The 27,003-nt window shown below is 43.3% G+C and overlaps 1 protein-coding gene and 1 long non-coding RNA gene across 13 annotated transcripts in view; one reads left to right on the top strand and one right to left on the bottom strand.

The window, feature by feature from the left end:
• rerea (arginine-glutamic acid dipeptide (RE) repeats a) overlaps positions 1-27,003 on the bottom strand; it is a 120,322-nt gene that overhangs the window by 63,741 nt on the left and 29,578 nt on the right. For 5 of the 9 annotated variants that reach the window (XM_085917291.1, XM_085917348.1, XM_085917354.1 and 2 more), the window contains exon 1: positions 12,228-12,669. The exons of 2 other annotated variants lie outside the window; for them this stretch is intronic. The gene's annotated coding sequence lies outside the window, so the exon portion shown is untranslated. Of the gene's footprint in view, positions 1-12,227; positions 12,670-22,325; positions 22,399-27,003 lie in introns of those variants that run through there. 2 more of the 9 variants (XM_085917307.1, XM_085917316.1) reach the window with 1 other exon arrangement.
• On the top strand, positions 12,844-17,348 carry LOC147061939 (uncharacterized). 4 transcript variants are annotated; one of them, XR_015066609.1, is made up of 4 exons: positions 12,844-12,950; positions 15,631-15,702; positions 15,921-16,059; positions 16,476-17,348. It is a non-coding gene; the product is annotated as an uncharacterized LOC147061939 (long non-coding RNA). The 4 variants fall into 4 exon arrangements; XR_015066606.1 differs by having other exon boundaries at positions 15,631-16,059; XR_015066607.1 differs by having other exon boundaries at positions 15,631-16,059; positions 16,479-17,348.

Consider the following 27,003-nt stretch of genomic DNA (forward strand, 5'->3'; position numbering starts at 1 on the left):
GTCTTTTCTTCTGGCTTCTCTTTCTCTCACTGGACCATAAATGACAACTTAGAACTTAGGCTTACCTGCACAGTGAACACGTTAAGTAACCTCGAAGATTTTCAGTCCTGCCTTAGGGCTGAAGCAATCACGCAACATTCCGATGTAGATGTCAAGTACAAAAAACTTTGGAACCTCTGAATTTGAATGCCCCCACCCCAAGCCCTTGTATCTCTCTCTGCCAGTGCCGAAATACATGATCTATTTACATTATTTATTTATGGGGTGCTTTCAAAATCAGAACAATTTGGTGACCCGAAATCAATGTCAAGCTAGTGTCATGTTCAGCGCACATCACGGCTACGCTTATGGACAGAAAATGTGCTTCAACTACTTCTGCCATTTCCGAGGGCAAAAGCCGTTTTTTGTGGAACTACGGTCAATGTTCAAACGTTTTCCTCGCTGCATCTGCAAGCGTACAAAAAGCCACAGAGAGCACATTCACTACAGTGGCGCATTCATCTTTGTTGACACACGTTTCAATCTTAAAATGTGTAGGCCATTGACACACATGGACACGCACGCGCAAACACGACTGTATTTGCAGTGCAGGTCAGCCTGTGTGTTGGGCTCGTAAATGGCCGGAGTGTAATGCACCTTGACCTTCTGTCTTTCTTTCAGATGCACCTAACGTACATTTCTGTCACTCCTCATATATCACAGGGGCAAATGGCGCCCTTCACCCTGCTCCCTCCTGTCCTCTCTTTTGAAAAGCTGAAGGGGGGGTTCAATTCACAGGCCCACCGCTTTCCTCACTGAGCACAAGTGGGGAGGGGTAGTTCAGTGAGGGCAAAAGCTGCAATGAATAATTATGCCTCATAATGTGACCTGCTCTTATTTCCTTACCATCAAATGATAATTAATGTGAGGGACAAGGGGGCACTAAAGAGTCTGCCTTTCACTTTCTCAAACAAAGGGTCCAAACCCTTCCTTTCTGCTCGCTATCAAAGCCAACACAGTTTATCTCTCGAAAAACATGCTCTTAGCTTATTTATGATGCCGGTGATTCTGCTGGAGCGAAAGAAAGCACGATCTTCTGCTTCAGTCAGCAAAACTGGCTGGATCACTTTACGCAGCAGTTCCCCGCTTCCATCTCCTCACTTGCTACTCAGCAGGGCAAACCAAGCACGAGTAGGAAATGCCTCCTAATTGATGTGTCCGTGGAAATCTGAAAAGCTGGAAATACAAGCAACAGGACACGGGCCTGCCTTGATATCATTTTTGCTTCCTTTAAATATGTGTGCGGACAATCTGTGATGATTTAATCCTGATCCAAAACGTTTTCACACTGAGAGCTTTACTGATCTCGGCGCTCATTTGTGCAGGCTGAAAAGGGGCCGCTGGTATCCAGGAATGGGAAGTGCTTCAAGAACTGCGTCATGTTTACCCAGCTATTTCCTACACGGATATCTAAGATGTTAATGCACACCACTCACAGGGCTGGTTGGAAGCCACATGGAAGCTTCAGTGAAATGGAATAAGAGCCGCAGTGTGACCCGAAAGAGGGGAACATAAAAGGTGAAAGTAGTTGCAATTGTGCAATGAGTAAACAGGAAGGCTGAATCCAGACAAGCCCAGAGCCCCGTTAACCTTCATCGTGATCCAGTCCAAAGACGCAAAACGATTACACACCACCAATGATGAACTCCATTTTTATGGAAAAGTAAACAACGTGAGACAAACGCTCAGAGGGTGAGAAGTGCAAACGCCGCCAAACCCAAAGAAGTGAAGGGCAAATGCTATTCCACCTCTAGTTCAAATGACATGCGCCTTAACAGTATCCGGGTATATTAACCTGTGTGAGACAAACACACACACACACACACACGCACACAAAGGGCATGTATTTCATGGAGGATTCAAGAATGAAACACACACACACACACACACTAATAACCTTGAGCTGGAGTATCTACTAATGCCGTAGCCTTATGGGAAAGTATGGGCTCTAAATAGACGGTCCATTTCTCAGCACTAGTATGTAATAGCTCTATTTCAGCCCCCCAATGTTGTCATTAATTATTTATCCTAGCAGAGTGGCAGATCACGCCAAGGTGAGAACCATTACAAAATCCACATCATGTGTCTTCCCTTCACGCCACACACAACAATGGTCTGTTTTTAAAAGGGCTTATCTACAAGTGTTCCTTTAATCAGCACACGGTAGAACTGTAGAAATCCCTCAACAACCCGGTCCCAGAGGAATACCTTTCTGTGAAGCCTTATCAGAAAAGGAATCTCCTTCAGCAACAACATACCGAGCGTTTGAGGATGAAAAGCCCGGCTGGTACTACAACTCCTCCCTCGTTATGATGTCCTCTCAAATGATCTCTGAACAAAGGCCCCCGTTTGGACGAGGAGTTCTGTTGTGTATCCTATTGCTTTCAATCCTCTTTGTTAGCTTTGTTATGCTAGCAAGATAAGTCTCTGCGGTGGGGTAGCGGGGTGCACCGGAGCAAGTGGTGTATTGCGCGAGCACCAAGAGACGGGGGGTGGGGGCCTGGGAGGACCGTGGCCAGTACAGATCCCCAGGACACGGGTGTCCGATCTCGCCATGACTCACACTAACACTGAGAAGCACATGTTTGCAAACTGCATTGCTCATGAGTGGGTGTTAACATGATCTTTAGACTTGTTTCCAAAAACTGGAGTAAAAGAACAGACCTCATTTGCCCGACTAATCAATTGTTTGTCCTGCGTAGATAAGCACACTGGAGTCTGTGGAATGGGTATTTTCAAAAAACTGTCAAGTCATTCATATTTCCTGTTTAAAATAACTGCCAGCAAGCAGCACCATTGTGCCTTTTTCTTTTATTTGTTGAACGAATCGGCAAATGAGTCAAGCTGGTTGGATGTAGCTATTGTTATACAGCCTAAGTTCACACCCCACAGTGGAATCTCACGGCAGATCAGGGTTTTATCACTTCAAACTGTCCCATGTCAAGATGAAGTCAAGTGTGGCGCTTGGTGGAACATGGCCACACATCACTGCCCCAACACAAGACACTAGACGTTGGCCTCCAGAAAGGCATGTGGGCAAACTGGCCTGCTTCACAACTGGTCTTTGTCTAGCAAATGTAGTCATCCCACACTGTCATAGTTGTGTTACTCATTGTCACAGTCGCTCGCTAAATCAAATCTGGAAAAACATTACCAGTTGTATTGTCTAAAGGTGAGAACAGTCAACCCCCACGCTTTCGCACTTCAGGAAACGCAAATTCCCTCATTCGCATTTTTGTGTCAGAACGTAACCCACATTTATCAGACCAGTAACTCACAATTTTCTATCTGAAGTTACAGTTAAGCATGACCTCAGCTTGCTAGCAAACACAAGTCTCTCTCGATCTCACAGTTAACACACACGCCAGCAACAGCAATAAGTTGATAAAACACAATGAGCACTCAAATGAACAGAACAGAATATGGTTCCCTAAAGCCTCTCCTCCTACAGTAAGATAAAACTTCCTCACACAAAGGAACCTCGTTGCTGCAATATATATTTATCTCTAAATAGTGCATTCCACTTCTCGCCAAACGTGATTTTGTTGCATTGTTTATACAGGTAGCCCGGTGCTCATAGATTCAAGAATTTAAAAACCAGCTTCCTCTAGAATGTTTTTTTTTTTTTCTAACATGCTAGTTGAAGTGAGGAAGTGGAGACTGTGGGAGGCCATGACTTCACTCCATGGAAAAAGCAATGCAGAGACTGATGAGAGAATATGGCATTCGCTTTAAACTGGTTCTGGGATTCAACTATTTTTAAAAACATTGCCATTTTTTTTCAAGATTATCTTCACCTGTATATTGTAACAATCACAAACAGTAATTGAATCGACGATATAATAAAGAGTATCATCGTTGTTTTGGTCTTACTGCTTATGCTAAAATAAAGGCAAATGAACCATGAATTAGACACTTTGACTTTTAAGCCTTCGTGACGACGACTTGAAATTTTACCAAACAAGAGTGGTGTAAACGTAATTCAGTAAGTCAGATAATCAGTCAATCAGATTCCAACAATAATGCAAACAAATCCGTTTCCTTAAACAATGATATGTAAACATGTCAACTGCACTTGTCAAACACTGAACTCATCTAGCCACGATATCAATAAATGAAGAAATGAAATGAAAAAGCCCACTAACCAACTAAAATGAAGCAGTTTTTATTTTTTTCAAATTGCAGCCTGCAATTGTATTAGATTGCAATGTCACTTTGGTTTTAATAAATTGCTCAGCCCTCTCCTGTACAGTCCAGCAATGTTTAGAATTTAAGTGTATGAAATGGGCTTTAAGTATTCAAGGAGTATTTGTTTACAGGCGAAACGTTTAATATTGGCAATTATTAACTATCTCCTACAACAAATGACATCAATCTGGCGGCGGTGGTGGTGGGTCATTTATTTGCAGAAATCACAGCCTGGCTCTGTCTCTATCACCCAGTAATGGGGGAGGGTGGGGGACTTCATTATATTCAGACGCTTGTAAATCTGCTGGAAGCATGGGCAAAAACAAACCAAAAAGATTGTAAGAAAACGATAGAAAAGATGTAAGATGCATAAACATGAACAGAAACGAAAGACAGCAAATGCCTCTGGAGAGCAGATGAGTGGCAGAGTATTAGCCAGACACAGCGTCATTGTCTACTGTTTAGACTGGAGAGGTCATGCTCCAATAAGCACAATCAAACCATGTGAGCATCTGTTGCCTTCAACTCTCCTCTCTCTTTGTTTTATGGCGCACGGTCACAGTGAATGATTTACTCAAGCGCTCCCATTTTCCGCGTGTGGTTTACATGTTTTAAATTCGCATGTCTGGGCAAAGCTTGGCCATTTCCTTTTTCAAAAGCTATAGCCACCGACAGAAACACACTGGTGGTATCGACATAGTGATTTCAAATCTTTTCGTTTCTTGTTTACATATTTGGATTGTGCAGTCACCGCTTCCTGAAAATTGCTCACCCCCTCCCCCAAAACGCACTCTCGCTCTCTGCTTGACAATCAACCCAATTAGATGAGCTTGTGAATGAATGCTAGCAATGCTGTAAGCACTCTTACATACACACACACAAGCATCAAGAAAAGCCATTAGCCTGTCTTTTTAGCATTAGAAAAAAAACATTCAATGATTTGCCGGTTCAGAGAGAGATCAGCCCCTGACATGCAGCCTGGGGCAGCTCAGAGTGTCTACCTCATTATTTTTGCAGGAACAAGGCCACTGGTGATCCCTGTAAGGTGCTCTCATTATGACCGGGTCCACGGAACAGACTGCAATATGCCTTAATCATTCATTATGAGTGGTTAGAATATTGGCAGCCATCCAATTGATACAGTTCCATTACTCTTGCAAATCATTACTTTGAGATAGCGTTAACTGTTTTGCACCATTTCAGTTTAATTTGGCCGGCACTAACTGACGTCCTGATATGAAGAAGTTGCGCGTGATTGTTTATAGTGGTTATACAGCATAATTGCCATTTAATTGTTATTGTTAGCACTACAGTGTCCAATTAGCCAGTTAGTAGGAATGTGTAACAAAAAAAAAACACATCGAACTGTAACATTTAAAAATGTACCGCCCTTGAATATATTGCACCACATGTATTGAGATACAATTTTTTTTAACTTCACGGAGATTTAAAAAAAGCGTTACCTCACCCTGCTACCATGTAAACCAAAGTGCCTTAAAATAGCATTTGTCGCTTATGTGTTAAGTCTTATTTCCTTTTGCCAGTCATTTTGCTTTAGTGGAAAATAGGAGTTTGGATGGAGTCTATCACTCCTACACAGCAACTGAATGTTGGATTTTTTGCGGGTACAAGTTGACAAGTGCAAGTGATACGAGACGAGTAACAAAGCCATTCATAGCGGCTTTGAAAAGGGTCATCAAGATGTAATAGTCTGAAATGCTCCAGCACTTCTTCCATAAATAGAAAGGAGGCTGCCGTCGTGTTTTCCAATTTACGTTGCCAGGGTGACAAATGAAAAGCAAAATCACCCTCACGCCTAATCAAATGAGTGAGTGACAACAAGTCAATATTTTCTCAGTGTGGTCAAACAATATCTTTGTAACGGGTAACCGATAGTGTTTGTGTGTGTGTTTGTGTGTGCATGGGTACACGCACGCACGTGCATCACGACTAAGGCAATGAGAGACTCACAGCAGTATGCGGATAATGTGCCAATAATCTGGCTCGGCGCAGCTGTTAAATCCACCGCCAATAAAGACGGGTATCAAAAGAACCTTTTCGAAGGAGAGGTTAAATTACCAGTCCAGCAGACAAAGTCTAGACTGCGTACTTCAAACAAACACAGTCCGTCCTGGAACGGCTACAAGCGAGTAAAGACAAAACTGTAATTGGACATTGATCTGTTGAAATCTTGGGATGAATAACTCATTTTAAGAGCAGCCGGGAGAAAGTGTTGGCCTTTTAGAGAGCTTTGTAATGATGGAAGAAGTGACATCTCGAAATATGAGATTGAGAGCAAATGTGTGTGCGTGCTCTGAAAGGCTACATCCATTTTGTTTCCATCCCTAAGAGGTTACTTGTCATTTCCAAAAGACATCGCTAAATGAAAACAGCAATTAGCTTGCTTTTGATTATCTCCTTTAAAAAAAAAAAAAAAGTCCCCTTTCCCTCAAGACAAAATAGAGCTACATCGTTTCTATCAGCTCGGTTAAACACAAGCAAGATCAATGGCTAAATGTATCAGCAAATATTACCATTCGCTGCCTGGCGAGTAATCATTATGGGATGGCACAGATGCATTATTCATGGACTAATGTATAATTCAGAGTTAACAGCAGATTCTATGCATAAATAAAGCGGTGATACATTTAAACGCATTAAATGTTGACTCGCTAAAATAGGATACGGATGCTCAGTGTGGACGCTTGCTTCCTCGCTGCGCTTACTTGATGATCATATTTTGTAACAATTGCTCAGGAATCAGGAGGTGGGTACAGGAAAGTGGAGAGTGTGGATAGGAAAAACATGTTAGTCGGAGAACCTCCCGAAGGGCGACTATATGCTTCTTTGAGGGATTAAATTGCGGACGATTGGGAGCGCTCCATAAAAACACACATTAAAGTCTTAACGATAGCTGCTTTAGTGCCCTAACAATGAATGTACTGTTGCTTTATCTCTCATGATTGTAAAGTCAAGCCTGAGTGTTGACACCACAGAGGCGCTGTCAGATGGGATGTCAATAGGCAGGGACAAGGAGGCTCCGTACGACGGTGTTCAGAGCAGGTAGCCCCGTGGGGATCGCCATTCCACTTTATGACCGACCGCGTACTGGCTTTAACAGAGCCAGATGTCTCTCTCTCTCTCGCTCGCTCGCTCGCTCGCTCTCACACACACACACACACACACACACACGCACACACACACACACACACACACACACACACACACACACACACTTAACATGTGTGAAAGTGCCCTCCGATGAGCTGAGCTGCTTCAAGGATGTGCACACACAGAGGGGAGGAAAGAAGATAGGACCTGTTTTCAATTATGCCAATTTCTCACTCATTCGAGGCTCAGGGGGTTTATGTTAATTAAACATATCGGCCTTTCCACTGTGCATACAACAAATTAGATGGAATTTTTTATGAACAATCAAAGCACAACGCCACTTCTTCATTATGCTCGAGTTCTGTATTCACCCGGCAGAAAGTAATGCCTCCTTAGCGCCCTTTCATGTATGCTACATCAAATATGTGGCAAGTATGGACTTGGCTCATGGGAGAACCGCAACCTGCGAGGATTTACCATTGTGGTTTCGGTTCTTACCAAAATAACTGGGTTTAGTGTTTGCTTCATAACAGTGCAGCTCTATGTTACAGCAAAACACGACTCACATCCGTAAAAAGGCTTTTGAATAACCTTTCTCAGTTTATAGGTGATATCTGTAAAGTTACATGACACAAATGGACACAATGGCAGGGTTCGAGATGCCGCTGCTGACAAGAACATTTAAAACTAGTCAATGCTGTTTTACTTCCAGATTGCTGTTGCGATGACGTTGAGCTGTAATATGCTTTTCATTGTGGCGTGCTACCAAAATATACAGCTGTGTAGATGGAATTTCTCCTGAGATAATGACTTGAATACATTAACTCACCAACCCAATTGAAATGGATCTTTCACGTGTATAGCCAATGAGTAGAAATGCTAGTTCAGCATTGACGCTGGAGGGGCAATTGTTATTTTTATTATCAATTATATCATGCACTGATGCACGTCTTAACTGGACACATCTTTGGCGCTGCTATCGCTTTCAAATGTTTGTAACTGTCTTGTAAACAAAGTACCAAAATGACAGCAATTCTTCATCTGTTGTGTTCAGTTCCAAACAGTGGCGTGTAAAAGCCCTGAGTCCCTCATACAAGCATGTCTGGCTGCTTGTAGGGGGATGGCAATGATGGTAACAATGGCATGGAAGCCAAGGCTTCTCATTGATTTTCTGCCTCTCTTTATGATGAGGGAGCTCGTGCAAATCCTGCATTGTTGAGGTCAAAAGTGGGAGGGTGACAGGGGGTTATGTGTGTGTGTGTGTGTGTGTGTGTGTGTGTGTGTGTGTGTGTGTGTGTGTGTGTGTGTGTGTGTGTGTGTGTGTGTGTGTGTGTGTGTGTGTGTGTGTGTGCGGGTGTGTGTAACCAAGCAGCATTCACACAGCCAAACAGACTGTAGTAATTAAGAGATATTTATCTAACCAGTATATTACAAATGGTTTTGATTGTTCTGTTTCCTCTCTACCCCCCCCCCCCCCCGAGGCAAAGTAGTTTTCTTTTCTCATTCACATCTACGACGACTATAACAACTGGGTCATTTATATGTAATTAAAATATGGCCATCCAAGGTACAGTGGAGACTCGGTTTTCGAACACAATCCGTTCCAGAAGGCTGTTCGAGAAGTGAATCATTCGAATTCCGAATCATGTTTTCCCATTACAAATAATGGAAAGAAAATTTGAATCCGTTCCAAGAAAAAAAAAACGTCATTTTTTTCATTTGCACATTTTTGTCCAATCGCGCAACTGCAGCACACCGTAGCGCGTCACCGACCGCGCAACTGCACTGCTTTGGTCGCATTATTGTGACAGAGCGGCCACTGAAATTTAGAAAATATTTTAAAAGTCCTGATGTACTTTCCAAAATTTAAGTGGACCTCAGCTTAATTTTGTCCGATCGCGCAACTGCAGCGCACGGTCGAACGCGTAAGCGTAGCGCGTCGCCGACCGCGCAACGGCACCCCGCTGGTCGCATTATTGTGACAGAGCGGCCGCTGAAAGTTAGAACATATTTTTGAAGTCCCGATGTACTTTCCAAAGTTTAAGTGGACCTCAGTGCGCAGGAAGTTTAATTTTGTCTGATCGCGCAACTGCAGCGCACCGACGAACGCGCAAGCTTAGCGCGTCGCCAACCGCACAACTGCACCGTGCTGGTCGCATTATTGTGACAGAGCGGCCGCTGAAATTTAGAAAATATTTTTAAAGTCCTGATGTACTTTCCAAAATTTAACTGGACCTCAATGCGCAGGAAGTTTAATTTTGTCCGATCGCGCAACTGCAGCTCACCGCCGAACGTGCAACCGTAGCGCGTCATCGACCGCGCAACTGCACCGCGCTGGTCGCATTATTGTGACAGAGCCGTCGCTGAAATTTAGAAATCTTTTTAACGTCCTAATGGACTTTCCAAAATTTAAGTGGACCTCAGTGCGCAGGAATCTTAATCCGGGACGTTCGAAAACCGAGGCTCCACTGTATTAACAAAATGAAAAAAATGTAGATCCCAGAGGACCTTGGATATTAGAAAGAAAATGAGAGGCATGTCACCATTGCATCATTTACAACTCTTTCCTCCAATTCTCTGTGTATTACATCATTTGTGATGAGAAAAAAAACAATGAAGACAACCTCTAGATATTTTATCTTCTTCTTGTACCAGCCAGCAGCTGCCATCGTCCTGTCACACGAAGGAAAAAGGACCAGAGAACACAGTGTGGTGCAATCCCAGCAGGGCCATTGTGCGAACACATTCAATAATATTTTTCCAGTTCTCTGTCAAACATTCATCTGCCTCTAAGCAGCCCGTCTCCCCCTCTTTCTCTCCTGTCCATGCTCGGAAACAGCCTCTTTGATACAGATGTCAGATTCCTCAGAGGTGACACTCAAACATGTGCCAGTGTGTGAGTTGAATGTTTACCAGCTCCCTGCTACAAGTGCTGTTTGTGCAGCGCTGACTCACTGCTACTTCACCCCTCTTACTTTACGCGAACACCCACCGCACCAAGAGGATTCGGACCGGGATCAAAGGGCACACCAGTGCTGCATTTCAAACATAACATTAGAAAGTAATATAAGCGGTATAATGGTGTGGTTTTGCTCCTGCTATATTCTTAACGGGGAAGAACACTTCCCGTTTCAACCTGTCTGCAAGTCATGAAACTAAATAGATAGCGGAGACGGGAAGAATTTGTTTAAAATTGTAAGGAGGGAATGCATTTGCCCTATGAGCCCATTCACACGACAATGAACAGAAGGGAGCCAATCTCATGATTTAACATTTCATTTGCTCACGTACAGAAGTGTCAGGCACAAGAGTGTTTCAAAACACTCATTCAAGTATAAAGTTTGATTTTTTAGTTTTTTGCAGCAAAAACACAAATTGAGAGGTGGAACAAAAATTTTAATCGTGATTGGATAAAACAGGAACAAAGCCATCTGTATCACTTGTGATACAGCCACTGTGCGTAAATTCTGAACAAGTCAGATAATCCCAGCTATGATGTCGAGTAGTTGCGCCATATTGACGATATGGAAAGAAAGTCTGATGAAACAATGTCAATGTGGCGCGGTTCTAAAAGTCAGCCTCAGTCAAATGTTTAACTCAAACTGCACCTGGTGTTTATACAATGCCACACAGCTACATTCCTCTACGACTTTTATAACACAGGCTGCCCTTCGCTAGTCAGACCGTTTTTGAGCGCTTAAACGTCCTTTACATTCAAATAACATGTCGTTAACTACAAAGCGAGCCCACACTGCGTCTCCTAACGCCAGCAGATTAATCACATCTGAATCATTAAACGAGAGGTCGCTCGTCTTCATCGGTAGTGTGTGTGTGTGTGTGTGTGTGGGGGGGGGGGCACGTTAGAGATTAGCGCCTCATAATTAGCAATGCAACATCTGAGTTGGGCGAAACATTCGACGAGGGGGGAAGAAATTGTTTTTACAATGGCAGAGAGTGGAGTCAATCACTACCCAGCTTGTTTTGAGTTCTTTCTTCTTTGTGCTTATGTGGCCACAAGCCCTGCTGCGGCTATGACATCTGACTGCTGTCACATGAATCCTCACTATGACCAATTTTGACTCCAGTGCGTTCACACACACACACACACACACACACACACACACACACGCACACGCACACACACACACAAACAAACTTCTCGTTCTCATAGACTGGAAAACATTAGATAAGCTTCCTTTCAGACAAATAATTTGGTCTGCTTTCAAATCCTCATCTGCCCCCCACCCCCTCCCCTTAATACACACATCCCACCAACTAAGCGCCCACCCCTCCAGCAACAGGCACGACCCCTCTTCTTTTCACCCCCACAGTGAGAGCTGCATGTGCTGGGGCCAGAGTTCATAGCCTCCGGGGTGCTGAAGGGGGAAGTCAAGTTAATCTGGTGGCCCTTCAACAGTTTTCAAATGGCAAACACCATTTACAGGCATAGTCCTTTCCCTCCCATAACAGTCACCGACTTTCTATTATGACAGTTGCAATCCCACAGCTCGATCGGTTAAACTTGGGGAAATCCCGCTCTCGTATTGGAACAGTGGAAAGAGATACTTACTTGTGGTCCCCCCCCCCCCCCCCCCCCCTCCCGCCCCTTTGCAAAAGCATCCTCTGATCAGAACAGCAGCCAAGTTTTACAACAACCGAAACCAACTTTCATTTTACTCACAACAGACCAAGTCATACACGCACTCGCTGCAACGGGAATAAAGACAACAATTTAGGTGCGCATTTTAAATGCCACCTGGCTTTAGTCATCAGATAGTTCTCATTCCACACACACGCTGGTGGCCCACCTCCTTTAGAAGCACCCCCCCCCCACACACACACACACACACACACACACGCACACACAAAACCAACGTTCAACTACTCACCCGCCAGTCTGGTGATTCTTGAAGAGTCTCGGTGCAAACAAGTTCTTTAAATCCTCACCAGGGATGACCCAACAAACTCGCCGCACCAAATCCAGACGCACGCACAAAGCAGACTTTTTTTTGTATCCCTTACATTAATAAACCCCCACTGGCCGCAAGCAAAGGGAGCTGAGGCGAGCGACACTTGTTTCAACAAAAGACGGCTTCACCTCGGTCCGAAGGAAACGAGGCGAGCTGGGCTGAGACGAGCGAGAGCGGGGTTCGGCTGCACCTCCTCCCCCCCAGCCCGGTTCGAAGTATTCCTACTCGCTCTTTCATCGACGACGAGAAGGGGGCGGGGGGGACCAAAAAGTAACCCGTAGCTGCTGGTTGCTTGGGGGGCGAGAGGAAAGCGGTGAGTTCGCCGTTTACAGGCTCCGCTTCCTTTTTTCCACACACACTCACATGCACACACGCCCCCCTCCCCTTCTTCTTCCTCCTCCTCCTCCTCCTCCTCCTCCTCTCCCTCCTCTCGTGCTTCACTTCTTTATGCGCGCGCGCACACGTAAACACACGCACAGTCCTTATACCCCCCCCCCCCTTTGCCTCCCCCCTCAGCTGTTCAACAGACGCATACACAAGGCTGACCTAGTCTTCGCTTAGACACAATCACCTTTCAACTCAACACGAGACACAAAAAGAGAGTGGAGCGGATTTAAAATAATTCTCATGGGCAAGACGGTGGTAAGTGGTGGGTTGATTGATGGGTTTTAGGCACCGCACATGCGCGTTTCTATTAATGGAAAGTACGGTTGCCCACAAGCGAAGGTTTGCGGAGGTCGCGCCTGTGTTTTACGCCAGGAATTTGTATGGCAACACTATTGAATACAAATTCAGTTGTCTCAAATATTAAAACCAAGATATATAGCCGGCCCATACACGTTAGTGAGTCAAGAGTTTCCATGGTTAATTTTACGTTTCAAAGCTGACACGGACATGTCCGGTTCCCAGTATTTTGTCATTACGCTAGTCTTTTAGAACTGCTAGTTACGTTTCAAAACAACACCAGCAATGTGGGTAGACAGCGCCAGTGTTGCGTTCATGGTATCAAAAACTGTTTTGTTTTTTGTTTTTTAAATCTTACGAACTGAGATACCCTCTGCATCCCTTGAATGCAATTAAGTCAGGCAGGCTGGACCCACAGGCTGGTTCACTCGGTGGATGGTCATGGGTCACATGCAAATTTGAATCCCTTCTAAGAAAAAGAAAAAAACGTCATTATTTTCATTTGCACATTTTTGTCCGATTGCGCGACTGCAGCGCACCGTAGGGCGTCGCCAACCGCGCAACTGCACCGCGCTGGTTGCATTATTGTGAGAGAGCAGCCGCTGAAATTTAAAAATATTTTTAAAGTCCTGATGTACTTTCCAAAATTGAAGTGGACCTCAGTGCGCAGGAAGTTTAATTTTGTCCGATCGCGCAACTGCAGTCCACCACGGAACGGGCAACCGTAGCGCCGCTGACCGCGCAACTGCACTGCGCTGGCCGCATTATTGTGACAGAGCGGTCGCTAAAATTTAGAAAATATTTTTAAAGTCTTAATGGACTTTCCAAAATTTAAGTGGACCTCGGTGTGCAGGGAGTTTAATTTGGTCCGATTGCGCAACCGCCCGCAGCGCGCCAGCCGGGCGCTCACTGTGGCATTGCTTTAGGAGCGTCTTTGTGTTTTAGGATGGCTTTACTGCTCCCAGGAGCTTTCTTTGGAAGCATGATTAGAGTTGATGCAATCCTCAGAGTAGCGAGAATGTAATGACGAACGGAGTCAGTTGGCATGCAGGTCTTCTCGGCTCATCTTGCGAGGTTCGACAACCGAATTTTGTCCGACATCCGAAGCAAAAAAAATCTCGAATTTTTTGTTCGAATACCGAATTGTTCGAGAACCGGGACGTTCGAAAACCGAGGCTCCACTGTATATATACATAAATAAATAAAATATGTATAAATGGAAAAAAATATATCGAAGGCTCTAAATTAACCATAGGTGTAGAGGTGAGTGACAATAAATGTTTGCATATCCACTATGTGCCCTGCAATAATTAGCTTGTGATTAATTCAGGGTTACCCGTTCACTCACACAAAGTCAGCCGGGATAGGCTCCAGCTTACTCATGACCCTAGTGAGGATGAGCAGAAAATGGTTGGATGAGATCATCTTGAAACAATGTTTTGTCATCATTTATAAGCTGATGTTGATTGACTAGACAGTAAATATGAGACAGCAATGGCCCAATAATGGTACGCCCAGGTCATGTTCAAATCATTTCACTAAGGAGTGAATTATGTGGTCCGCTATGTCAAAATAAGATAAAGACTTGGGAGTAGGGAATGAGTGAACGATTGTGAACACAGCGCTCGTCAACACTCGCATCACATCACCTCTCAATTTGACACCACTCAAACAAAAATATTTTGAAACCAAATCGTAGAGCGGATTTAAAATAATAACCAAGGGCAAGACAATGGCAGTTTGATTGATGGCGCAAGAGGAGGGGGACGACGTTGGCACCGTACATGCATGTTTGCATAGGCTGGTCAACGAGATCTGCTGTGCGGGATTTCAAGTGAAACACTTTAAAAAAATATTTTTTCCATATAGACGGTATACTGTAAATTTAAGTACAATGAATAAATACATAAACACATCTACGGCTGACCTGGGCTATCAGTTTGTTTTAAAAATAAAATATGCACAAATGTTCCCCCACCCCTGTTTGAGTGGGAAGATACGCCAGCAGCGAGAAGCAAATGGAGGCTGTTCAGGCTTGGAGAGCTCATTTGCATTTTGGGATAATGAATTAATTAGTTACTCTGCCCATTAAAAAATGGGCAGTGAGAATCACGTGATTAGTCCATTTACAATATTACAAATGGTCCCATTGTAACAATTACCGAGCGCCTCTCGTCAAATGTATTCACGGGGATTTTAGTGCTAAAATGACAATTTGCTTTGTCTCCACAAAAACAGCTCAATCCAATCCAGCCCTACCCAAGTGTTGGTAAAACAGCAGGGCTGCACTAAGTTATGAAACAACAGCAGTATTTCCATTTCATTGAGCAGGTGGTTTGACACATTTTCATTGTCTAAAACACGATATTGGATCACTGTCAGAATCCAATTAACCAAAGCAAATAGTCAGCGCGATGGGCTCTTTTTGCACAGAAGCCAAACATGAGCAGGAGAGACAGGCAGTGTGGATCAATAGAAATTGAGTTGAAGGTGGTGTGTTCTCATGTGTGCGTGTGTGTGTGCGTGCGTGCGTGCGTGCGTGTGTGTGTGTGTGTGTGTGTGTGTGTGCAATGAGGGTGGGGGGGGCGGGAATCCTTCATTGTCCTACAAAGCATGTTGGCCATCTCCTTTTCAATAGAAGCAAGGGGGCGGGGGAGGTGGTGGTTTCTCTCATATGCAACCTCTTCCAGCTCTACTCGCTGCTCTGGTGGTAAGTCATACTTCCCTTCTACATTTATACATATTTCGTTCATTTGGAAAAACACCACTCACAGTTCTCAAATGAAACAGGCGATGTTTTGTTGAACAGAGATCAAGCGCTCTTGGCACTTGTAGTCGAGCCAATGCAATTGAACACCTTCTGTACATACATTTGAAAAATGTCCTCTCATCTATCCATCCATTCTGTGCACCACATTCCCACGTTAGGGTTGCAGGCAACGCAGCCTGTCCCAGGTGACTAGTGTTAAAAACGGACTGCACCTTGGACTGGTCGAGAGTCAAACACAGGACAAATGTGAAGACAGAAAATGTTTACACTCAACTCACGCTGCCTGCATGGAGTCAGGTGAATGAACCAGTCACACAATCGTGACACAAACGTATTTCATTTCAGTCTAATGCTATTGACAATTCTTATTTTTTTCACCTATTTTAAAGAAGAAAGATAATTCAATTAATTAAAGGTAACATTTAAATAAAACCAAGAGGAAAAATACCTCACATTACAATCAATTTAATTAAAGCAAAAAATGTGATAAAAACAACTACCAAGAGGGAAAGAAAATCTGGTAGCTTCGGTAAAATTTGACAATTTCTTTTGCTTTGCACTCTTTGAGTCACTTCCTAACAAAGAATCACACAAGCTTAAACTGTTCTCTATGCTTCTCTGTTGGGCTCAATTCCATAGTTGAATCACTGCAAGCACAGACAGGATGTTGTTACACAATGACACACCATCTAATAAAATCTCTCTCTTCACAGCAGCACTTACACTAAGCTAATCTAAAACGCGACGCTACCTAACATTGGGTGGTGCCGGCTCATCTTTACGTTGGCCCGGGAGAGGAGAAGGAGCGGCAAAAAATCTTCCGACACGGCTTTGCTGAGCAAAGCTGGATATGGGCTGACGGGCGCCAGTTCCCCTCCCCTGGTGGATGAGATCCCATTATCGGGCCCACGAGAACTCCACCTCCAGGATTTCACAGCTCCTCTGTTTATCACAAGACTCTGTCAAGTTGGGCACCATTAACCGATAATGAAAGGAGACAACCGGTGCAGTTACAAGCGAAGCAGTCCCACATTCTACAGGCCTAAGCATGTATCTGAGAAGCTGACTGTGTCTATTCATTTCTATTCAATATTCAAACAATCCATCACAATCCCTTTTTGCCTCCCATGAGCACCTCCTCCTACACTACTTTCAATCCAGGCGGCACCAAAAAATGCTCAACATGATTACATCATGTTTTTAACGTTTAGCTGCTCCACAATTCTCCAAATTGAGCTGATGCCGTATCGTCATATCACCGTTGATAAAACATATTGGAACATAAGCTATTGATAAGATACCGTCATATCACCGTTGATAAAACACATTGAAACATGAGCTACTCTGATTTATTCCGTTACTGATCAAAGGCCAAAAATGCATTACCCTCCCACCTCGGTTACATTACTTCATAGTAATCTGTCCCCACTTGCACTCATTAAAAATAAATACTTAACAAAAGCTGTGGCGGGCACAATCAACACACACACAGGCACACGCACTGTTTGCTTTCGCCTGATCGCACAACAAGCTACTCAGAGGCAAAGCAAGACCTCAGAAATACAAATAAGTGAGCCAGCAGTCGAAACAAGAGGGGGGGGGGGGGGGGGGGGGGGGACAGACATGGATGAGCGAGCCAAGCTTGAGAGAAACCTCAGAGGCCCCGGCCTCTTAAGTACTCCTATCTTGTAACTTCATTTAATACATTCACCAGGGATGAGCCGACAAGTTAGGGAGGGGGGGGGGGGGGTGCTTTAACTAAAAAGGAACAGACTTGTAAACTGAGCGCAAGGTTTACTTTATGGCGGAAGGTGGTGCACTTGAGGAGGACTTTAACACATGACTAAATCTTTGCAGTGTAACAATGACGCCGGAACATAATACGTACGCGAGGGCAATTTCACCATTGGACAGAGTGACTTGCTTATATTAGAAAGTTAAAGAGAGCTTTTCCAGATGGAACTTTTAAAGCAGACTATCTCAACCGCACATATTCTACCCATAAAGAACAAAGGTCGTGTGACTGCTTCAACTTACAGTTTTCAATTCGTCCTCGGCAAGCATTTTTAAAAAGGCCCTGTTAGTCCTTGTGGATCGAGAATTAAATGAGGAAAATAGGATCTTAAACCACTAATTAAAACACTGATCGCCTCAGGGTAGTTGAGAAAAGGGGAAGCAGTTAAAACAAAAAAAAAAACGCTTTCCAATCTCCTTGAAACTCAAGGAAATTACACAACTAACTATGGCAGTGTCGTGGGCATGGACATGCGTGAATCTCCTAGTGGTCTTATCGAGGGGGAGACAAAAGACTGAGCGATAATCAAGATGTCCACTGGAAGGCATCCGGAAAGACAGCGTATAACCATGACAGAACGTTAATTTACGAGCATTAGCAGTGAAATGGCAAGTAAAGCCAAGGAATGGTATTTCCCTTCAGGCGATCAGCGCGAGGTCTCAGCTCACACACGTATCTTGTTTACAAAGCTATTCACACTCCTATTTGGCAGCCTTGCAAACACTAAGGAAAAGAAAGCCACTCGCAGGATACATATGTCTCGTCTGTGCCGAGTTACTCACGAGAGGGAAAGTCGATCACAAGAGCCATTTTGGTGAATGTGAATGGCGGTAAGTCTTATTCCATATGGATGCAGTTCAGAAGAGGGACGACTCACGGTTGTACTTTTTTTTCCCCTCCTACGTCGCCAGTAGTAAACATCATCTTACATGGACACGACAGTCAAACCAACATAAGAAAACACAAATGAAAACTGTGCTTTACATTGAAATATTTCAATATCAGCATATTCTTATTGTTCTTGAAAAATATCAACTGCTGTAAATGCTATAAGTATATGCTATGTGTGTTCTGGAACATATGATTTACGTATCCCTCCGCAATGGTGGTGGGATATAGTGTACTACATATTGAAATGTTTTGGATGAAGGTTTGTGGGAGAGTTGTGGTTTAAACTATCAATTTAGGCAATTCTAAACATTTCCAATGGGAGAGTGGGATTTTTTTTTTTTTTTTAACATTCACAGCAACAACGGAGCGGGCCCTACCGCAAAAAAAAGGGGAATCACTTCCTTTAGCGAATTTCAACACAATACAGCTAAATATAGAGTGCACATAAAGGCTAGTTAGGCTGCACACCCTTGTTCAAATGCTGGGTTTTTGTACTATTGATAAAAGACCAACTAAATGCTTTGAGAATCTGCATTGCAATACTGTATCCTCGTAAAATAGTATAACATTAAATAACTTGAAGATGAATACTTTTTAAAACCTTTCAGATACTTTTGTTCACAGAGCGTCTTTACACATCCTGCTTTTTTCACATGTTTTCACATGGACAGTCCGTGAGTCTGATTCTGCAAGCAACACTGGACCCCATTCATTGGAATAAAAAGGAGCAGTTCAGGTCACCAAGTCTACACACACAACAGCCTGTAAGAAATGGGGTGTGTATTTGAGAGGGAGAGAGAGAGAAAGAGAGAGAGAAAGAGAGAGAGAAAGAGAGAGAGAGAAAGAGAGAGAAAGAGAGAGAGAGAAAGAGAGAGAGAAAGAGAGAGAAAGAGAGAGAGAAAGAGAGAGAGAGCGAGAGAGAGAGAGAGAAAAATCCTTTTGTGGACTATATAAAACAACCAAACAATACATGGGCCTGACACTTAACCAGGAGTGGATTAGTGCTGGCTGAAACGGTGTTGGGGTGTCACGTGAGCGTAGCAATCTAGTGCAAGATCAGGGGAAACAACAAAGAAAAAGGGCGGTTGTGTAGTGTGCTTCCTGCATGGTGCAAGCTCATCCTGCTCAGTTTGTCAGTGAGTCTCTCTATACTGCCACCCTATGGACACACAGTACACCTGCAGCCTTGTGTCGGCGCAAAGAAAGACAATGGAAAAAAAGGGCAGGGGTGTGTAGATTACCCACCAATCACAACATTACGACCACTTGTCCAATACGAGATCCCATCCAACTACTCTCCCCTCGCAAAGATGTTTATCTTTGATTGACACTGGCAGAAGAATGTTCCACAAATTTTGTTTTGCGGTTGGCGTTTGCAATGAAAGATGTCTTACGACTTGGCTACAAAACTATATTACGAGCTTTCAGTATCACGCAAGACAGTTCTACACCACCAAATAGTTCAACTACAATAATTGACATTTAGTCAAATTAAACCCTTTTAACCATTTTAATTAGAAATGAACATTACTCTGTCTATAAAGCCTAAACATCTGTTAGATATATTTATTGTGCTTGTTTCCATCCATCCATTTTCTGTACCGCTTTGTCCCCACGGGGGTCGCGGGCGTGCTGGAACCTATCCCAGGTTCTACATCGGGTAGTAGGCGGGGGACACTCTTAACTGGTTGCCAGCCAATCGCAGGGCACACAGACACAAACAACCATACACACTCACAATCACACCTAAGGACAATTCAGAGTGGTTTTTAGAATGTGGGCGTGAACTCACGCAGGCACGATGAGAACATGCAATCTCATAATGTTCTTGCTGGTCAAAGTGTAACAGTATACTTGAATGACTCCCAAGCTACCAGTACTTATTTCAAAATCAATTATTCCATGCCAGTCATACTCAGCTGCTCATAGCATGAGTGATTCGGCTCTAGAGTTTACAGATAGTGGTAAGTGGAATATGCATGGCTTTTATAGGTTAGAGGAACAGGATTTCAAATCATTCAAGACCCTTTTACTAGCTCATGTGCCCCCCCCCCCCCCCACCACCACCACCATCTGGCAAGACAAATAACAGACAGAAGTAATCTGGAAGGCGAGTGTGCAGTCAGTGTGTCAGCAAGGAGAAACTAATGTGTTATTCGGAGTGACAGCACAAAGGCAGCTCTCTTTGAGGCCCGCGTTAGCAGATAAAACTATTTTTCGCAGAAGCAATCATGTAAAATTTTTCTGAGCAGACAGTTTGGATATCAGTGCCGAGGTCAAGAGGAGCCACTTAGCTGTGCTTTGGCCCTCCAACCCCTGCAGTGTTCAAAATAACCACTCCGCTGTGGGAGGACAAACCCCCTCACCCCCAAAAAATTGCCAGGCAGCAGCTCTGCGAGAAAAGACAAATCTATTCCCTCGGGAGTGCTTTTTTTCAAGCTGCAAAACAGAGGGAAGGGTGAAAGGTAGGACATTGCAAAGCTTGTTCATTAGCCAGACTACAGTGAACCCCAAGCTTATTTGTAGTCCACCATTAACCCATTTTATTTTCTGCTATTTGCTAGAACTTCACTTATTTGCTGCTCTCACATATTTTTGTGCTACTACTTAACACACCAAGAAATATAGAAAAACAAGAAAATATGATTAAGTGTCCATCTTTAGTCTTGAAATGTGTTTTCAAATTCAAAGCACATTATGATAAGCCTCCTTTCATGACTTACGAACACTTTGGATTAAATAAATGGAACATCTATGCATTATACACACACACACACACACACACACACACACACACACACACACACACACACACACACACACACACACACGCACACGCACATTAGAGATATCCTGCAGGTATGTTTTAACATTATGTTGTTTTGAAGTGGTGAAGCGGAAACTGCAAATTGCTTGTGCGGATGAACATATTTTGCATAATGCATGAAGAATCTAACATTTACTGTGTGTTTGTGTGCGTGCGTGAGCAAAAAAGGGGGAAAGAGAGTTTGAGAGAGATAGATGGGGAAGATAGAGTAACAGTGTTGAGGCACGCAGTAACCTAACATGCTGCATGCTAACAGTCAATGTAATAGGAGCAGCGGGGAATAGACAGAAGAGGCTTGGCGCAGCGTGAGCTCCTTAAATCAGCACACAGAATATAGAGGACGGATGGAGGAGAAAGACGGATGCCACGGGAAGTGAGGGAGAGGCTCATGAACACATCAGCAGCAGGAGGGCAAGAACCAAATTCATTAAGTCCCTCACTACTTGGCTATGCTCGAGTCCAGTGTTTAACATTTAACGAGCGAACATTAAATAAATCTTACCACTGAAGAAAAGTGCCACAAGTGTAAGGAGTTTGTCCATATTAGTGTTGTCACAAATGAATCATTTTGTAGTCGATCATCTCATTGATTACTCGGGGAATCGGTAGCAGTAGAGGTGTTTTTCGAGTATGTGTTAAGCTAACCAAATGGGCATAATATATTTTTTTTCGTTTGATTATTTTTAAATGGCCAAGGGAAAAACGAAATATCACTGGACATAAAACCTTAACATGAAATGCTCATTGACAAAGACACCCGCTGTGAGTGACAGGGCCTGGCACAGTGTGTGTAAGGCTATGAAATATGAGTTAATCCATTCCGACACAAAGCTTGAGCCAGTACATTTCCATTGATCGTGAAGGCAGCAGCAGAAGTGGCAGGGAGAAAATAGGAGATGATGATAATCACGGGGAGTAACATGGATGAGAGCATCAAGAACAGGTAGAGAAAGGTAACGAAAGGTCCACCGGGCAAGAATAAAAACATTTCTTTGGAGAGGCGCAGTGTTAGTCAGCGCTCTAGCGTGTCATGAGGTGTTGTTGACTAACCTTGACTGCATTCACCTCCAAGCTCACCGGCTCTCAACAAGTATTGACAAAATGACAATCTGCAAGAGAAACACTGACGGGAAACGGACACACAGAGGACAGGGGGAGGGAGAGGTGGGAAAATATATGAATGATGCAAAGAAATGGCACAAACCAGGTGACAACGGCTCGTTGTACGAGGAGGGCGGCCATTTTTGGAAGCACACCGCACCGTGAACATGGACGTGCAAATAATAAATAATGGAAATCACAGTTAACATCATCAAAGAGGACAATTTCATCAAAACCGGTGATCATTTCCCACGACTCAATAAGTGCACATCTCGGCACTCAGTTGCTACACACAGAATGAAAACACACACATGCAACACACACACACACCATTATCCCTTGAGCCCTCTCTTCTGCGCCTCACTCGACAAGAGCTTGGAAATAAAAACATCACAGCACTGCCTGCCTCGCAGCACCTGTTCAATAACGTTGACATTTCAGATTCGGCATCCGCAAGCTGAGACGTTGTCTGCATTTAAACCAAAGACACGCATCAATCTGCTACATTTCAATGCAAGCAGTATCACACTGCATAGACAGAAGACACATCTGCGTGGAAAGGTGCACAGTAATTGTCTCGATTAACCTTCTCTTCGAACTGCGGATCATTAAGAAGCATGCATTGAGAAATCCTACGTTATGATAATAATCTGCCGTCAATGCTCTGCAAATTCCCACCAATGGAAGACAAGCAACCCCAATATTTACATAGTAACTATTTGCACCTGTGCTCATGAATATTAGCAGATTCATGCTTGCCATTTTATCTTTGCTGTGGTTCCTGTTATCCAATTATTTATTGACTGCAAAGCATGATAAAAACAAGGCCGAAATCCCTGGATATTTGCAAGTGCAAAAAGCTCCTGTTTGATATTATTCATGCGCCACTTCTGATGCAACACGTCTCCTGATATGCACTCCCAATGAATAGTCCTCTCGCTTTTAAATTTGCAAGTATGTCTGGGAATAAAAAAAAAGATCACGCTTCTCTCTGCAATCTCTGCACCACATGCCAGGTGTGAATTGGACTGATATTTGACAGAGCCAAAGAGAAAAAGAAAAAAAACACACAAGTACGAACAACCATTAGAAGCATTTCGGATGTTGGCACTGACTCGAAATGGGCATGCAATTTGCAAATTGACGAATCACAGACAATCAAAACTAGAGACACACATATCAAACCAAAAAAAAAGAAATTGTGAGAGACTAACATCTATTTCAATGCCAGTGGTAGGGAGAGTTCAACTTCACATCGATGACATCAAAATAGTTCAAACACAATAAATAGGGCCTCTGCTGGTACACTTCATTTTACATTACCCTTAAAAACCAAAGGCTCACTGATCATCACTGACATTTAACAAAATCTGAATCTTGTGAGGAAAAAGAAATACTTCAAGGGGTTACGGCCTTGTTCGGAGTCATCAAAGTGATCTTGTTTCATCCTAGTTACCAAAACCAATGGGCTGAAAATGGACCCACAATAGATCATCTTTCAAGACAAGGTATTAAAATACAGATGAGCTATGATAGTTTTTGGCAAACAGTCACGGACGGCCTCTGGTGGCCTCTTCTGCCACTGACCATGTTTTGTTGACTCCACTTAGTTGAGCTCGAAGCTAATTTGTTACTTAGCTATTTTTCCATCTAACCATTCCACGTATGTGCCCACACTGGCCTGTGATTGAATTAGCCACTTAATGAATTATTAAGTGACTGTTGTTCACTCTGCGGTCAGAGTCATGAAACGTCAGAATTTGATGAAGTGGTAAAGTTGAGCCAGCCAGAAAATGGATGGCTGCTTAAAAGGCCATTTTCTTTGCTAATGTTCATATCTAACGTTATTGTTCAATAAATGCTTGACAATGTCAACTATCATTGAGAATACTTCTAGCCGCAAGCTTTTTTTCCCTCATACTTTTACTTTAAATGCATCACAAGACTGTCGTACTTCTATTCCTGCTGCGATAATTACTACCTGAAGGGGAAAGAAGAAATTTGCCTCCACGGTGCCAAGGTTTGATGGTCACCAGGTGCAACCTAACTTGGACAGCTGAGCAGAGACATCTGTTTGATGGCATTAAAAACGCCAGCGCCCTGCCATAACTACAGATTAAACGGTAGTAAATCCGAGGATTAGAACCGTATATGAATAGTCCACATTGATTTTGCAACCCTTTGGCAACACTGGGATTTCCACTGTGACAGACATCATGGCCATCAAACACTACAGGACCAAGACTTTATTGATCCCACAGCGGGGAAATTCACAGCTTATAACAACCAAAAATAATATATGAGGTTACGCAAAGAACAAACATTATCAACATAAACCAGATGAGACGTTAGGGCCAAATCCTATCAAGCGAAACATCGGCAACAAAATGTTACAGGGACTCTTTGGTTTCTGAGCTGTTAAGGGTACTAAAATCTGTCTGTGACTAACATTGCTACCGCTTTTTAATCTTGTTTAGAGGCAGGGCAAGCAACACCATTCCAACAACAAATAACTCATCCCACAAGTCGTAAAACAGTCAGTGAAAAGAATGTCAATGGCCTTAGAAATGTATATCTCAATATTCTAGGACGTACGTAAGAATGTTTCTTCGGGGCTGTGAGTTGATGAGGATTATATGTGAGCACTTTGAGGGTGACGGACGGGCATGATGAAAATGATAAACTGGCCTTTCCCTCTTTAGCTGTCTGATGGTCTCGGTCTTTGAATTTCAAAGCTGGAGCACAAGCACAAACGCACACAGACACATACACACCCATGCTGCGATTCACTCTGCTGCAGGGAGACCTTTTTGACACGACAATCCCAAAATCCCGTGCTGAAATCCTCCCTCCCCCTTGACCACCACAGCCCTCAGGAAGCAAGCTGGCTCACATCGCAAGAGCAGCATCCATTACTTCAGCTGGCCTCACACTTTAAAAATGTATTACTGGCTGTCTTCGAGGGCTGCCAAAAAAGACTAGGATACTCAGTCAGCTCATATGCAAGTCATAACATATCGCACACGAAAGCTACCGCGCTCTTATGTAATCAACATTATCTTACATCTTGAATCAAAAATAAAGATTCAACAATTCAACTTTGCAGTTTGTACAAGCATTCCTGACATGTTTATAAATGACAGTGAAGGTTACTTGTTAAGGTGCAGCCTTAACATATTTAGCTGAAATGAAAGGCTTTAAAATGTCACCAGATGGCACCAGAGCCCCGAATAGTAGGCAAGTAGCAATTTCTGTCAAGAATGTCAATCTCGATAAATAACCCAAGAACTTTGGATGTAGGCAAGTTAAGCTAGGGGCTGTTACGGCGAACGTTCCGAGTCTTTGCCGCATGTGTAATTTTGCTCGGTGTGATTTTTAAAAAAGCTGAATTGTTTACAAACCATTTGAAGGGTAAAATTGTAAGATGAGTTTAAAATGACAAAGTGTTTGTACTTGTGAGCAGAGTGCCAGAATTGATTCATTGTAAAATAATTGAGGGTCAGATTTGTCAATTATTTTGATATTCGATCAGTAGTCACTTTATAATAATAACGATTCGAAACATTCTTTGGGAGCTTAATGAAGCCGGTTTCATACTGTTCACAGCAAATTGTCATCAACCAAGTCAAGTGACGGAACAGCGTTGTTCAACAAACTACAGTTTACATGCATCTCTAAAGTCCAGTCGGACTCACCCAATAATTCAATACACCATGTAAACATATCGACTGTCTGAGCCTACAATGTGCCAAAATCAATGGCCGGAAAGTGTGGCTCTCTATTACTGTATTGAACTTTTTTAAATACAGTCGGTGCTGTAGAATAGACTGTGAATGGATCACATCCACACATGTCATCAGCGAGAAGCAAAACCAATGCAATATCCAATACAGAATACACAACAAGCTTCGGCAATTGAAAACGTCCGCCAAGCCCACAGTCTAAATTAGGGTAACATCTGATTTTAACCTTTCTGACAATGACACCATTGTCCTCACGGTAAGCAGCCGTGCTGCCGTTGAGTCATACTTGCGTTTGTATTACCATATTAACGTGCACACTGGGCTGCGCTAGTGTGCCTCTGTTAAATATGCATGCTTGAAGACAAAACATTGCGGCGCACACGGGTGGAGGAATATCCATATCCTAATAACATCACAGCACATTAGCTTCGGCCGCATGCAGTGAGATTTGATTTTGAATAATGCGCTGTGATTTATGCAATCGGGGAAAATCACGTTTGACATTTTGATGTGTTGGGAGGAATCCGTAAAGAGACTTTAATGAGGTTATTAAAACAAGTGAGCATACAAAGCCACGGCCAATGAAACAATAAGATGTAAAAATCAATAAACGCATCATCAGTAGTGTATCTTGATACAAAATGAGCACTTTCATTTGAATATGTTGAATGCAGACTCATTCACATGTATCTCAGTAAGCGTCCCTAATAAGGGTCCTCCATATCTTAATAGCAACTTATCAAGTCCCTTGGCTGCAGTGTGCTTCGAATGCCAATCATTCAATCGTACCCGCAACAGCCAAAACATCATGTTTAACAACGTACACATTGCCGACATGAATTTGCAGACGTCTACGTTGATGCTGTTTTCAACTGCCGTTAATT

The sequence above is a fragment of the Syngnathus leptorhynchus genome, chromosome 1, assembly GCF_054491065.1.
Source record: "Syngnathus leptorhynchus isolate UIUO chromosome 1, UIUO_Slep, whole genome shotgun sequence".
NCBI classification, from domain to species: Eukaryota; Metazoa; Chordata; class Actinopteri; order Syngnathiformes; family Syngnathidae; genus Syngnathus; species Syngnathus leptorhynchus.